Here is a 15,585-nt window from a genome sequence, read left to right on the forward strand (position 1 = left end):
TAAAACAGCCTAAATAAATTTGGATAAAGTTTGAAAATAGATGGTTCTAGATTGGTAAGGGATGTAAAAGAAAATACCAAAACTTAGTGTTGAATCAAATAATTAATAATGGTGGTGGATGGAAGTGGATGGAGAAGGATTTCTCTCTGTCATCCCAGGCCACGTGGCTCCGCAACCCCCATCCAGCCGGCAGGTCCCAGGCCCAGGTGAACGGCGGAATCAGACTCATCCAGAGACAGGCATTAGGAAGCATCAGCTTTATTCATGCCCTATTAACCACATGTGTGGCCAATATCATAACCAATTAAGCATTCAGCCATTCTAGGCTACCCTGCATCTTAATTCCTTTCAGCCATCTTCCTTTGACCTCCATCCTGGTCAAAGACCAAAAGAGGCCCAAAAGCCAGAGAGCCCAGCAGGGCAAAGACCCTAATCTCCTGGGTCAAAGGCTTTATATAACCTTCCAAGGGAGGGGTCTTGCAGGTAAGGTTACACCTAATATCTGGTTCCCAAGACCCCTCCCAGAAATGGGTGGGTCTCAGGTAGCTACACCTAAATCCAGGGTGGAGTTACAACTTAGTATCAAGATTAAAATTTTTTCTGATCAACATATATGAACCAAATGTAGTCTGAAAGTATGTAAGGCTTTGGCTCACAAATCTGGAGAAACATTTGGACTGAAACATGACAGTAAAGAGAGATTTCAACATTCCGTTCTCTCCACTGGACAGATCCAGTAGGCAGAATATTAGCAAGCACATATGAACTGTAAATGAAAAACTAGAAGAGCTGGGACTAATGGATCTATACAAGGCCTTTCATCCTAAAATATACATAATAACCTGAGATTTCTGTAGCAGAAAATGGCTGGGTTTTGTTTCCTGATCCAACCCTCTACTCTGTGACTTTTGATGGGAGAGTTTAGTTCATTGACATTTAAGAAAACAATTGACAGAAAGGGCTGTTGTGCCATTATATTGTGCAGAATTGCCGCTGTTACAATTGGGTATTTGGTTTATATAACTGATCTTTGAGTAGTTCATTCAAAGTCAGTTTGGTTAGCTCGAATATTTCAAGTTCTTTTCTGTCTGAGAATGTTTTTATCCCTCCCTCTCATATAAATTAGAGGCTTGCTGAATAGTGGACTCTAGGTTGACAGTTTCTTTCATTCAGTATTTGAATATGTCATTCCAATGTTTTCTTGCCTGGATTGTTTAAAATGGGAAATCTGGTTTGATTCTTATGTTCTTTCCTTTAAACTGAAGGTTTTTCTTCTTCTTTACTGCTTTAAAGAGCCCATTGCTCTCTTTGTTTTTGTCATTTTGATTCTATATATTTTGTTGTTTGAACTACAGTTTTCTTAGCTAACATATAGTGTCTGTTTTTATCTCTAATTAGTTTTTTAGATTAGATGCCTATTATTCGTCAATTACTGGCCAGTATATCTATTTTCTATCATTTCACTCTGAGCCCTTATTTATGAATTCCTTATAAAAAGGAAATGGATGCATTTTGTTTCCTGATCCATCTAGTCAATGTATGCCTCTTGATGAGTTTAGTTTATTGACATTAAGAAAATTTTTCATATTAAAGGCCAGTGTACTGTGTGTGAGTGTGTGTGTGTATTTGTGTGTGTGTAGGTTAGCAGTTTTTGCAATTGGCAATTGACTTTTTACAGGCATTCTTTTTCACACTTTCAGTAATTCGTGCAGGGTTGGTTTAATGATAGTAAGCACTGCCAACTCTTGTTTGTCTGAAAATGTATTTGTCTCTCCCTCAAAGCTAAATGATAACTTTTCAGGAAAGTAGACTCTGGGTTGAAAGATTTTTCTTTAATTTGAAAATGTGATTCCACACTTCTTGCTTGTACATTTTTTTTAGATCTGTTGAGTTTCTAATGTCATTGCTCTTGTATTGGAGGGTTTACTTTTCTCTTGATGTTTTAAGTAGACTGCACTGGTTCTTGTTACTTTGATTGAAATGTGTCTTAGCGTGTTTCTAGTTTATTTAATTTGTTTGGTGCTGTTTGGGCCTCTTGAATTTACTAAAATATCTTGCTCCAGAGACTGGGGAAGTTCTAAGAATTCCACTCTTACGTACATCATTGTTACCCTTCTTTGTTCTCATTTTGAGATTCATATAATTTGGAGATTATACCTATTACTATTATCCATTAACAATCTCACATTATCTTCCATCCTTTTACTTCTTTTTATTTTGCCACTTCATTATTAATGTGAGTTTATATTTGTCTTGAAGAAAGCTCACATGACTTTACACATTCAGAATTCTGTTCCTGTGGCTTGCTATTGTATGTTTAGCTTCTTCAGTTACATATATATGGATTCATTCATACTTTGAACCAATTCTTCATGGAGTGAATTACATTTATCTTTCACTGATTGTTTACTTTCTATTTTCATTGCATGGATTATTGATGTGTTGATTTTTAGTGCTTCTTGTCCATGATTAAAAGATTTTTGGAACTTAAGAATTTGTTCGGATTTCTGTCCCTCTTTGCTAATGCAGATTGTTTTACTCCTCATTTAGTGAATGTTAGCAATGGATGTTTATATTCTGATGATCTGAGTACAGACCTCATTCATTATTTTTTTTTAGTTTTTGGGCCACACCCAGTGACACACAAGGGTTACTCCTGGCTATGCTCTTAGAATCGCTCCTGTCTAGGGGGACCATATGGGACATAGGGAATTGAACCAGGTTTGTCCTGGATCTGCAACATGCAAGGCAAATGTCCTACGACTGTGCTATTGCTCATTCACTATTTTACACAAAAATACTATTTATATGCTTTTTATCATTTTCACTCATTCCATTCACCTGCATAATTTAATAAGATTGCAGGTGTAAATATAATTCCTCTTGTTTAGTTTCCAAGCACTTACGATGGTTTACTGGTACTTTATTAATAAATACTTTAGTTTTTTATTTGCTCTTAGATTGTGTGAAGTGGGTGAAGCATGTATCTGTATGATAACAGGGTTCTGGGATTGACATTTGCCTGGAGTTGTGGAGAAGGGGTGCCATTTTATATGTATTTCTCATCCAAGTCCTATATTACATAATTTTTTTGTTTTGTCGGTTTTGTAAAAGTATAAAAAAAGACCTGCTATAAAAAGGGTTAACAAGCACATTATGTATACAAAATACTCTTTCTGATTTGCAAAAATGTAAACAATCTGCGAGGCCTGTAAAGAACTTAATTTCCACAGTTAGCAGTCTAGAAATACACCATAATATCTACAAGAGAACTTGTAGAAAATCAGAGCACTGTCTCTAGCAACTTGCTCAGGAAACCAAGTAATAAATAATCAACATATTCATATTACTCGAGTTTGTTTAGCAACAGAGAGCCCTGAGATTTCTTCCTGTTTTTGAATCAAAGTCATCCAGAGAGAGGCAACTATGCACTACTATCTAGTAACATAGAAAAAAAACCTCATTTCTACTTAGAATGTTTCCATGTACAGTTTACCTATAAAACAATGGCCTCCATTTAGGGCTTATCTAAGATTTTTCATTATTTTTTTCCTCCGGAGATTGATCTGCTTGTTTTATTTTAGGTAAGAATGGGATACTTATAATGTGCCTCAGCCAATCAGGTTAGGGGAAATTAGAGTGTGAGCTTTGTGTGGTTAGAGAAACATCAGGGTGCATGCTCTGTGTGTTTAGGGTACTAAGAGAAAACAGGTTGTGTGCTCTGTGTGATTACGTAAATCTCTCCCCCCTTTCTGTTTGATAAGCACAAAAAAATTGAGATGGACTTGATAAGCCATGCTCTCTGTAAATATGACGTTTCCCCCCAAGAGGCAGGATTCCAGAATCAGTGGTACCACTACTGCCAACAGCACAGGTGAGCAGACCTATTATACCCAGACTAGAGCTTATTGCAAAGTGGCCAATCATTGCATTGTGATTCTGCCATCTGGACTGTCCAGAGGTGGTGTGAGTCATTCTGCCATTGTTTGACAAAAGCACACATCTAAACTGAGGTTTGGAGAGCCCTGCCTGTGACAGCAGTGTAACAATGACAGCATTAGTCCCCAAATTGCGGCTATCAGGAGTCAGATGGATCTGGATTGCAGGGAGCATCGAAATAGGTGTGTCACAACCTCTGTCATGAGTCGGTTAGGAGGGAAATACTTTTAACTCTCAGGGAAGGTTGACTGGCAGCCACATGTTTCAAGTGGAAAGAGGAGGTAAAATTCAAGTGAGAGAAAACACTGCTGTAAATGAGGCTGATGAAGTCTGATCCTGGGCAAGTACAGAGATTACAGATTCAGAAACCATTCATGAGCCACTTCAGAGGGGAAAATAACTCCAGCTACCTTTTATTTTAGGTGGCGATGTGATAGTTATTATGTGTCTTAGCCAATTGGGTTAGGAGAAAAACAGGAAAAGGGGAAAAACAGGATAAGTGTTCTGCTTTAAGGGAAAAACAGGACGGAGCTCTATTAGGGAGAAAAACAGGATGTAAGCTTTTTCTAGGCTGAAAACAGGATGTGTGCTCTGTTAGGCTCTGTGTGTTTAGCTATAGTTGGTGATTAGAGATAGAGTGTAACAGGGATTTAGTGTGGATCCAAACCTGGGGACAGGAGGAAGATGGGAGAATTATCTACACAAATAGGATCAAGAGAGTAATCTAGAGGAAAAGTTAAAACATCCTTCCAGAATCTGAGGTTTCTGTGAATTACAAGAAAGAGGTAAATGGGGGGAAAAGTTTGTCCAAATTTGAAGTCTTGGTATTGTCCAATCAACAATCTGGACATAATTATGGGAGGACATTTCTTTCTGGTATAGCAATTATAGATTACTGACTCTAATGAAATAATCTTGAACTAAACCTAAGTTTTAGAGCTAAACTTTAAGAAGGTGTGGCTGATTTTATATTGGATTATAAATGAAGGCTTTATTATCCCCCTATTTGCCCAGATAGTTTTTTACAAGACAACCATGTCCTTGAAATGAAGCATGGTTTTCTCTTTACCTTTGTCTTAGTTAAAAATGACTGTTATTTTGCATTAGTGCAGCGAGAACTGGGATAGTAAATTTCAATCTAGATTTAGATTAGATCAAGATGGCCTTTTCCAGGAAATGTTTGGCCATATTTTCAAATGCAGGCTTTATTATGACAGTCTCAGTTTGACTAGCCCTAAAGGGTGCTTCTTCTGGGTCTTGGGATGGGGGGATAGAGGCTCCATTTTCCCTATTTTCTTCTAGTTAGTGGCTGTCACTTTCAGACATCACACTCAAGTCCTTTGGTTCCCCCACGTCCTATATTGTTGCCAAGGTGGCAAAAGCCTGCTCCAGTTCTATCTGAAGGCCTCTGTGGACCCATGTTTTGGGGGTATTAGGATGTAAGGCCAGTCTCAGAGCAACTGAAGCCTAAGTCAAGCCAAAATGACAATCTGTAAGACCCCTGTGCAAATTAGAATTGTTGAATTTCTAGGTTTAATAGACAGGAACACCTTTAGCAATCTTTCTGTAAGATATCCCATTTTACTGGATCTCTACAAAGAAGGATGCTGCACAATGTTTTAAATATTTAAAAAGTGTTGAGAAAAACTATCTTTCAATTCTTGTCACAGATGCAACTTACCTGTTTGCAGTGGAGCGTAGAGCAAAGGATTATCCACAAAGATAGAACACAGTTTGATCAGCAGTATGGTGACCAACCTAGAGAAAAGTTAACAGAGGGTTCCTTCCTTGTCTGGAAACACATTAAGGGACTCTAGAACAGTACTACTATTTTTCAGGGATGACCTCGGTGCAAGATGTTCTGAGAACAACTTCTCCATTTTGGTTTATAGCCCTAATGTGGCTTGCTCATGTTTTGAAAAAGTTAGAGGCCTTTTTAAATCTCAGTGAATTCGACTTCTAATGAGTCCTAATGGGACCCAGAGTCTCTTGGTGGGGCTGCTATCTGTAGAAATATAAGCATTACCTTTTCCTCAAATGAGATGGATTCCGTCTATGACATTTTTTGTCAATTTCACCCAAATAGATGAATTAACTGTTTTCTGAGCCTGTACACCTCCTTGAGAGTAATGTTTGGCAACTATGTGGGGTTCTGTGTTTTTGTCCCTGTGTTGAGACCTTTGTTCTCATGTCCCTGTCATGCACCAGCTGTGAGTGATGCCAGTGATGTTAGACCCCAGGTGAGTTCACAAACAGGCCCTGAAAGGATGGCCTAGCATGGGAAAGGAGAGTAGAGGAAGAGCACATATGGATTCAAACCAGCCAGGAGCCACTTTGGGGGAGATCACTCCCTTTCCTTCATTAATAATCCTTATACTCATCTGCATTTCAATACCCCTTCAAACAAAACAAATGGGAGCTCAATTTCCAAGTTTGAGTTAAAAACAATTGCCAGCTATTACATAGTTTAACTCATTAGAGGATCAGGGAGATCTGAAGTGTCTTAGAGGAACTGATCCCATTGAACAATGCTTTGAAAAACTGGAAATATTTTCAGTCCCACAACTTAAAAGAACTAAATTCTACTAGCAGCCTACGACAGCCTAGAAGTGGGGCCATAGCGATAGCACAGTGGTAGGGTGTTTGCCTTGCACATAGCCAACCGAGGGCTGACCTGGATATTATCTCCAGCATGCCATATGGTGCCTAGGAGTGATTTCTTAGCTCAGAGCCAGTAGTAATCCCCGATCTTCACCAGGTGTGACCCCAAAACAAAAAAGGCATAGAATTACATCCTCCCCATAGTTCAGATCCTATGCTATCATGGCCAATACATTTTGATCTTAAGCTTTTCAAGACACAGAATAGAGAACCCAGTCAAGCCAGACTGTGCTTCTTATAATACAAAATGGCAAACTAGTAAATGGATGTGGTTTTTGAACCTGTTAGTTGGTGTAAATATGTAAAATAACAATAAAAAATAATATAGCAAGTTGCCATTGTTTAATCAACCAAGAAGTGTTTTTATATTAAATTTTGAAAAACAGTGATGGAAGCAAGATTTGCTGTAATTAATTTCATCTAGAGTTTTCTCCTTGAAGCATGGAGCAAAAGGCAGCTGCCTAAGTTTGAGTCACTCATGCTAACATCCCTTGTCTGCTTGTCAAGCATAAACAATATACACACTGACTTACCCTTAACATATATTTACAAGTTATATATAGCTAGTGGTAGCTTTTCTTTTATCCTTAAATAATGACTCTAAGCAGGAAATCCAAAGTCATCCCAGTGAAAATAACACCAGGGAGATGAAATGACAAATGAACAACCCTAGAAACATGACAATGTGTGGATTGTCAACTATTCCATTTATTCCAGTGCTGCTGAGTTGGCAAAGTCAGTAAAAATCATTTCCCTGTTAGATTTTACTAAAACACATTTAAAACTCCTCAAATTAAATGAGAAGAAAGTCAGGGGGGTGGGTAGAGAGAGACATCCAGAATGAGCTATTCAAACAAACTAAGCTGATTTTGACAGGTTCCCTGGTAACAAACCCAACTATGGTTATAAATGGGTCACTATAGCCTCCAGCTGTGTTTTTTTTTGTTACGTAAGCTTCCTGGAAGAGAGGATTAAAACATATTCAAGCTAAACATTTGCTTCTCTATAGTAAATTTAGCACCGTTGTTTAAAATGCGGTGGAATTGAATTGTGCAGGTGCTAAAATTTAAATTGCCTTTTTTTCCTGACATCCATCTTAGATTTGCTCAAAGAAAAACATTATCTTTGACTCTTCGACATTAAATAAAATGATCACAGTGAAAGGTGTTAAACAAATAAAAATATCCTAAAGGAAAATGAGATTCATTTGACATTCATGGACTCAAATAATTCATTGGTAAGGCTAGTATATCATATCTCAAATGAATCCACTTCAGATAGTTGATGAAATGGGGCAAAACCCATACTTAGTTTAGAGTAAGTGGAAAGAACATCTATAATTTTAGAATGTCAAAACTTGAGTTCTCAGCTGAAATTGGTAAATTTAGGTTTATCTCTACAGATACAAATTCTGATTGTTTGTAGGTAAGTACATTAAAGCTTTTGTGTGTCTGACCTGGTGTACTCTTCAAAAATGGTTAATTCTGATTTTACATTTCTTTAGACTAAGAACATTAGAGAGTATAGAGCATATTCTATAGCAGTATGGTGGTGTTTTTTAAAAATACTTTTATTTAACACTTGCATAGTTTTTTAATTCATGTATGACACAGGGATAGCGAAAAATACAAGTGCTTAAAAAGTTTTGAGTGTCTTCATAATTTTCTATAATTTGCTATTACCTGAATTGCCCAAAACGATAGAAATATTGGTGAATTTATGGAAGACTTTTAGCTATGACATAATATATTTAGATAATCAATATTCTATGAGTTGCAAGAACTATGCTTTAATGTTGTTAAAAAAAGATTCCTATAATAGAATGCTCTATTTGTTGTGGTAGTGGTATTCATTGAAAAAGCAATTTTAAATGAATATATTCTGTGGGAAGGGGGAACACAACAGAAAGAAGCCTGTCCTTTCAGGACCTATAGAAATAGATTGTACGCCCACTTGCCCCTTGAACATAGCAATTGAGTTGAAGAGTCATGAACATAAAAGCAGGACTGAAAAGACAGCTGTTCTTATTTTACAGTATTTAGGTATCATAATTTACCAAACTGTTAATCATTCAGTTTTTGTCATAAAAAACTCCAACTCCAGTCCTACCACCAATGCCATCAGGTTATTTACCACTCAGCCTGCCTCACTTACTTAGTTATTGTGGTTTGGGTTGCAATATAGCAGTTGTGTTGGCTCTAGTGTTTTTATGTGTACAGATATCTTGCTGCTACACCATAAATGAATCTAGAATTCTGACCTTTGAATCTGTTATCTTCAGGCCGCTCTTCCTACTTTTCCGTTTCTCTCCTTTCTTGACATTTTCATTTCTGTAATCTAGGTCTAAGGTTTTTCCACCTTTGTTACCTTTCAGTATCTTTTCTTATTATTTAATATCAGTGAGAACATCTGATATTTGTCCTTTTTCTGACTTCGTTTAACATGACATTTCCAGTTGCATTCAAGTATTAACATAATTGGGTTTAAGCATTTTCTATAATGGCATAGTACTCCAGTGTTTAATATATACCATAAATTCATTATCCTTTCAGAGTTTATTGATCATTCAGATGGATTCTAAATCCTGGCTATTATACTAAGTGCTACAATGGATATAGGTGTGCATAATAGGGGCTGAAGTGATAGTACAGCAGATTAGGGTGCTTGCCACATACATGGCTGAAATAGGTTTAATCCATGGCATCTCATAAGGTGTCCTAAGTGTTAGAATAATTCCTGTGTGAAGAGCCAGGAGTAATCTCTGCACACTGCCAGGTGTATCTCAAAAACCAAAAAATTAAAATTAAAATCAAATTAAATTAATGCTTCTTTTTTCTGGAAACAGATACAGAGTGGAGTCACAGGGTGAGATAAAAGTTTTAGACTAACTTTTTTGAGCAATTTCTATACTGTTTTACATAGAAGTTGAACCAGCCAACATTTCTAGAAGCATTGCTGTTTCTAGAATTTTTCATATATGCCATTAGCACTGGTGTGAGAAAATATCTCAATGTCATCTTGATTTGGATTTTCCTAATAATAAGTGAATCTGAAAAAATTTTCATGTCCCTACTAGCCATCTGTCTTCTTCATAAAATTTTCTGTTCATTACTTCTCCCCAAATTTTTGTTAGGGTTATTGTAATTTTTGTTGCTAATATTCATGAGTACTTTGCATATCTAATTATTATCCCTCTATCTAATGTATGATGTGAAAATATTTGCTCTCATCCAATATGATATCTTTTAATTTTAAACCATATTCCTTCTCTGAGGATAAATTAGTTTGTATACACTGATTTGTACATTTTTGTTCCTGATAGCTTTGCCAATGAAATCTTATAATTAAAGACATACTAGAAGACCAAATCCTTTGTGTTCTGCCTATATTTTTCTCAATGTATTTTTAAAGTCCTGGTTTAATCTTGAAGTTTTTTTATACATATTTATTTGACTTTTGTGTATGGTTTGAAATACAGATTGTCTCTATTTTTTCATGTTGTTATATAGTCTTTCTAATGCAATTTGAAGAAATTATCTTTACTTCAATTTATTTGACAAGATGCAACACACATCCAATTTGGAAAAAGCCAAGTTATCTCAATTTCCAGATTATATGATAAACAAAGAGGATCCTAAGAATTCCACTAAAAATAACTCTTGGAAAGAATAATCCAGTATAGTAAATTTGCAGAAAACAAAATTAGTACACAAAATATGTTGCATTCCTATGTGCAAATAATGAAATAGAAGAGAAAGAGATAAGAAATCACATCTGTTTAAAATAGAGTCCAAAAACATCAAGTTCCTAAGAATCAACTTATCAAAATATGTGAAATACCTGAAAGTTAAAAACTATAATAAACGTATGAAAGGAATAATAGTGGATGTCAGGAAATGGAAAAATATTAGATGAACCAGTTTTGTCAAAATGGCCACTGTACATAAATTATTATATTATTATATAGATAATAAAGTCCCCATCAAAATTCTTATGACATCATTAAAGGATTTAGAATGGTCATTAAAATTGTTTGGAATTATAAAACATCAGAAATTGAAAAATATTTTCTGAGAACTTGGGGAGAATTAACTGACTTACAAGAGAAGTATTTTATTTTTAATTTTTAAAAATACTTTTTTTTTAACTTTTTAAGCCTACAGCACCCGGTAGTCTCCCATCCAAGTACTAACCTGCCCAACCCTGCTTAGCTTCTGAGATCAGACAAGATCCGGCACGTTAGGTTGGTATGGCTGAGTAGACACAGGAGAAGTATTTTAATTAAATAAATTGTTACAAATATTCTTTTAGATATTCTATTGATTAATATAAAACATTGCCTTCAACGAATTTAAAGTATTGTTGGAGATATGACATAAAGTAGAGTATAGAAATAAAAAGCACAAATCTCCGTGTAGCCATGTGCCACAGTATGTGATCTGTACATTGGGATGGTCTGGAAAAAGCAAGGATAATAAACAAATGTGGCAACACTTTAAATTGGAGCTGACATAGGATATGAGTAATGAAAGAGATAAATATTTAGAATTACATTGTTTTGTTAAATAATAAATATTGATTTTCTACATTTAGTGCGACTCTTTTGAAGTGGTTTATATTTCAGGTCATTTCCCATATTATTGAAGAAATTTATGGCTTCAAATAACTTGAAAACGAACAAACAGATACTTAAACCATATGAACATTTAGTGTTCTATAGAGGAGAAATCTGATGACAAGATTAATACAGAAGAATGATGATGTCAGGAAAGTAGGTAGGCATCTATGAAGTTATTATTTATCTCCCCCTGTGGTCACTAGGTGGCTGAAATAACTCCAAACTCTGTTTCCCGATATGAGACTCTTCAAAGCAGAAACACAAGAAAACAAAAGCCTCGATTTTGTTGAAGCTAAAAATTGTCCAGTAGCAGGAGATAAATCAAAAGAAGTCCATGCTTTCTGGTATAGTCTCAGGGAAAAAAATACACTATAGAAACTCTCAGCAGGTTTCATTTTGAATTCCATTATCTAGAATTGCATTATATGTTCCTGGCTACTCTATTCACAGGGAAAAGGTTACTGGTTTGACACATGTCACTTTTAAAACTATGATTATTTATTTCCTAGACCTAAGTACAATTTTAAAAAATCAAATATTATAGGAATAAAGTAAATACATGTCTATGAGGTGAATTAATAGAGAGTATGTATTAGAAATTTAGAAACTGAATATGCTGTTGAACATGCTTATAGCAAAATCTAATACAGGATATTTTTATATCTCCTTTAAATTTGTTTTTAGGACACACTTTTCAATGGTCATGGATTTTTTTTTGGCTCAGAAATCACTCCCAGTAGTGGTGTGGGGACAATACTGTGTGAGAAATTAAATCCAGGCCTTTGGAAAAAAATAATAACTGCTCAGTCAGATGAACCATCCCTCGGGCCCTTATTGGTTACTTTTCTCTGCCTGCACTTCTGTGCATGTCTGGAATTTCCATTTCCCTTATTTTCATAAACATATGCACAGAATTCTAATTTAAATACAGCAGCATTGTAGTGAAGCAGTGGAGTCTATTATTTGCTCAACTCTCTTCTACCATTTAAGTTTGTAGGTCACTTTTGTAAAATTTCTCTTTTAGAATCTTTTGCCAGTCATGCATTTCAATCCGAGATTCTTTAAAATTAAATATATCTTAGAAACAGTATCAATATATAGTTAATCATGAATCAAACACAGAATTATTACCTAGGACTGCAAATTCATTATATGTAAGTTGTTAAAAACAAACAAAATTATTGTAACTGACATTTATACTAATAAAAATAGTAATTTTTTGTTTACTGTGAGTATAAATCTATAAAAGAAGTCACAACAGATAATATTTTAATGCATCTAGCTGTAAATATGCCTAAAAATTATTTATTCTTTCTAAAGAATTTCCCAGAGGGTTGGAATCTAAATTCTAAGGAAAGGTAACTATAATAAACAAAAAAATTAACACAGAGAGCTTAATACAGGAATAAAATGTTCTTCAGGAATTTGGATACTGAGGTAGGGTAAAAAATATATTGCGTTCTATTATTATGCAGCTGTCAGGAGAGATGAAATCATGAAATTTTCCTATACATGGATGTACATGGAATCTATTATGCTGAGTGAAATAAGTCAGAGAGAAAGAGAAAGACGCAGAATGGTCTCACTCATCTATGGGTTTTAAGAAAAATGAGACATTCTTGCAATAATTTTCAGACACAAAAGAGAGAAGGGCTGGAAGTTACAGCACACCTCATGAAGCTCACCACAAAGAGGGATGAGTTTAGTTAGAGAAATAACTACATTCTGAACTATCCTAATAATGAGAACGTATGAGGGTTATAGAAAGCCTGTCTAGAGTACAGGTGGGGGTTGGGTGGGGAAGAGGGAGATTTGAGACATTGGTGATGGGAATGTTGCATTGGTGATGGGTGGTGTTCTTTACATGACTGAAACCCAAACACAATCATGTATGTAATCAAGGTGTTTAAATAAAATATATATATAAAAGAAGATTAATAAAGTTACATTTTAGCTGTTCTCAGAAAAAAGTACATTGCATTCTAATAATTCATTCATAAATATTTCTCATCTTACACTTCTGAAATGTATAGAGACTCTACTTTCTGTACCATATACACAGTTGCCCAATATGTAAATGTAGATTCCTATATTATTCTGCATTTAAATTTTTTGTAGTAAAACGGATTTTATTTGGAAGTACTGAGGAAGGAGAGAGAGGGAGAGAGAGAGAGAGAGAGAGAGAGAGAGAGAGAGAGAGAGAGAGAGAGAGAGAGAGAGAGAATATAACAGACACAAAAGAGAAAAGGCTTTTTCCAAGGCAGAAACACAGCATATGTCCTAGCCTGAAAGTATGAAGGCACAAATACACATCTTAAGAAGGCTGCAACATGTCCTTAAGCCCCATGTATCCAGGCAACACATGTGAGCTTTAGTCTAAACTTTTGAAGTTTCTGTTGGGAAGATTTTTACCATTTGCACCAAATGCAGTGCTTTTTCAAGCTATGTTTGTCTTTGAAGGCTGATACACAAAATGTAACACGAACTCATGTACTTAGATCTAGCAAGTCAGAATTTCCTTTTTACTTGGTAATTACTGATCCTTAAACAGTAGTCACTGTTTTTTTTTGTTTGTTTGTTTTTGTTTTTGGGTCACACCCAGCAGTGCTCAGGGGTTACTCCTGGCTTTCTGCTCAGAAATAGCTCCTGGCAGGCACGGGGCACCATATGGGATACCGGGATTCGAACCAACCACCTTAGGTCCTGGATGGTCTGCTTGCAAGGCAAACGCCGCTGTGCTATCTCTCCGGGCCCACAGTAGTCACTTTTATTTGGGATTAACAATTGCATTATTTAATTCATATAATATTAGTGTTAAAAGGAACCTTACAAATATATATCATTTTGTTAATTCCCTTACTTTTGATAAGACAACTCAATAAAAAAAATAAACCATGTTCAATAGCTTGTCTACTATCACACATATTCTGACCATGTCAGAATATGCAGAATATGCAAAACAGCATGTCTGACTTCAAAGTTCATAATGTTTGTCATAGAATGATGCCTTGTTTTTATAATAAATATACTTAATATATAATAATCTATAATATTCAATATACTTATATGATATAAACTTCTAAAAATACTGTTCTCCAACCTTAAACAAATAAAGGTTATAATTTTTGTATTGAGCCTTCAAGGAGCCCAGAGACAAAAATTATATTAACTATGAATATCGGTGCTAGAATAGAACCAGAATAAGTTTAAAAATCTGATTATACCACATATATTTTGCAAACAACAAAAGTTGCTTAATCTTGCTTCACTCAATTTCCCTAAGTGCAAAATAGAAATAAAATACCTTAAATATTAAAACTTCTTGCAAAATTAATTGATAATATGTGTTTGAGTTTAGAAGGCTTTTAAGAGATGTTATTTATTACTTTTTATCTAATTTTTGAAAACAGTGCAACTGAACAGCAGAGATACTTGTTGAAATAATGGTTCTCTGTTATTTATTTCCTTTTAATTTAATGGTCTTAAATGTAATATTATTTTTATTTTAATGCTTTCACCATTTATTATGAAGTAGCCTTTATATAGTTAAGGTATTTTATAAAATGTTACAGAAAATACAAAAGAAATATCAGATATAAAATTTTTTTCAGAACTTTAAACACATGCCAAGAAGATCAGAAATATATATTAAAGTACAGATTAGTGACAGAATTACTTGTAAAATCAACTCAATATTTTATTACTTTTATACCAATGTATGGTAGAACTGAAAGAAAGAGCTTAGGATGCTAACAGATTAATAGAATTTAAACATGAAAAGGGAAGTGCATTTTAGTGTAAAGAAACAGTGGAAATAATATAATGGAATAATGGGAAATCATTTTTTTTTATTTTGGCCTATTGGCTCTACTTAAGTCATTCCTGGTGGTGCTCTGGGAAACATATGGGATGCTGAGAATTGAACCTGGGTTGACTGTGTGCAAGGTAAATACACTGCCTTTTGTGTTATTGCTCAGGCCCCAATATCATGTCAATTTTTATAAAATAATATATTTATTGGTATTTATAGGTGGCAGCAAGGAAATAGACAGGGGAAATTGGTATGAAGATAAAGTAGTATTGAGCTGCAAATATGCTAGAATATTTATCTGAGAATCTATTATAACCCATGTTAATTAGGTAGAAAATATGTGAAGATAATATGCTTTACCTGATAAAATTTGATCTTCCTGGGATGTAATTCTGGGTCTGTAGCATGAAGAATATGAATGAACATGGTGGAAAAGTCTTACTGTACAGGATGAAGGACTCATATTTCAATACTGTGGTTTCCAGCATTTGCAATACAATTCAATACTTTTTCTTCTCATGTAAGTGAATAAATCTGATCTATCAAACTCTCACTG

Source organism: Suncus etruscus, chromosome X, assembly GCF_024139225.1.
Source record: "Suncus etruscus isolate mSunEtr1 chromosome X, mSunEtr1.pri.cur, whole genome shotgun sequence".
NCBI classification, from domain to species: Eukaryota; Metazoa; Chordata; class Mammalia; order Eulipotyphla; family Soricidae; genus Suncus; species Suncus etruscus.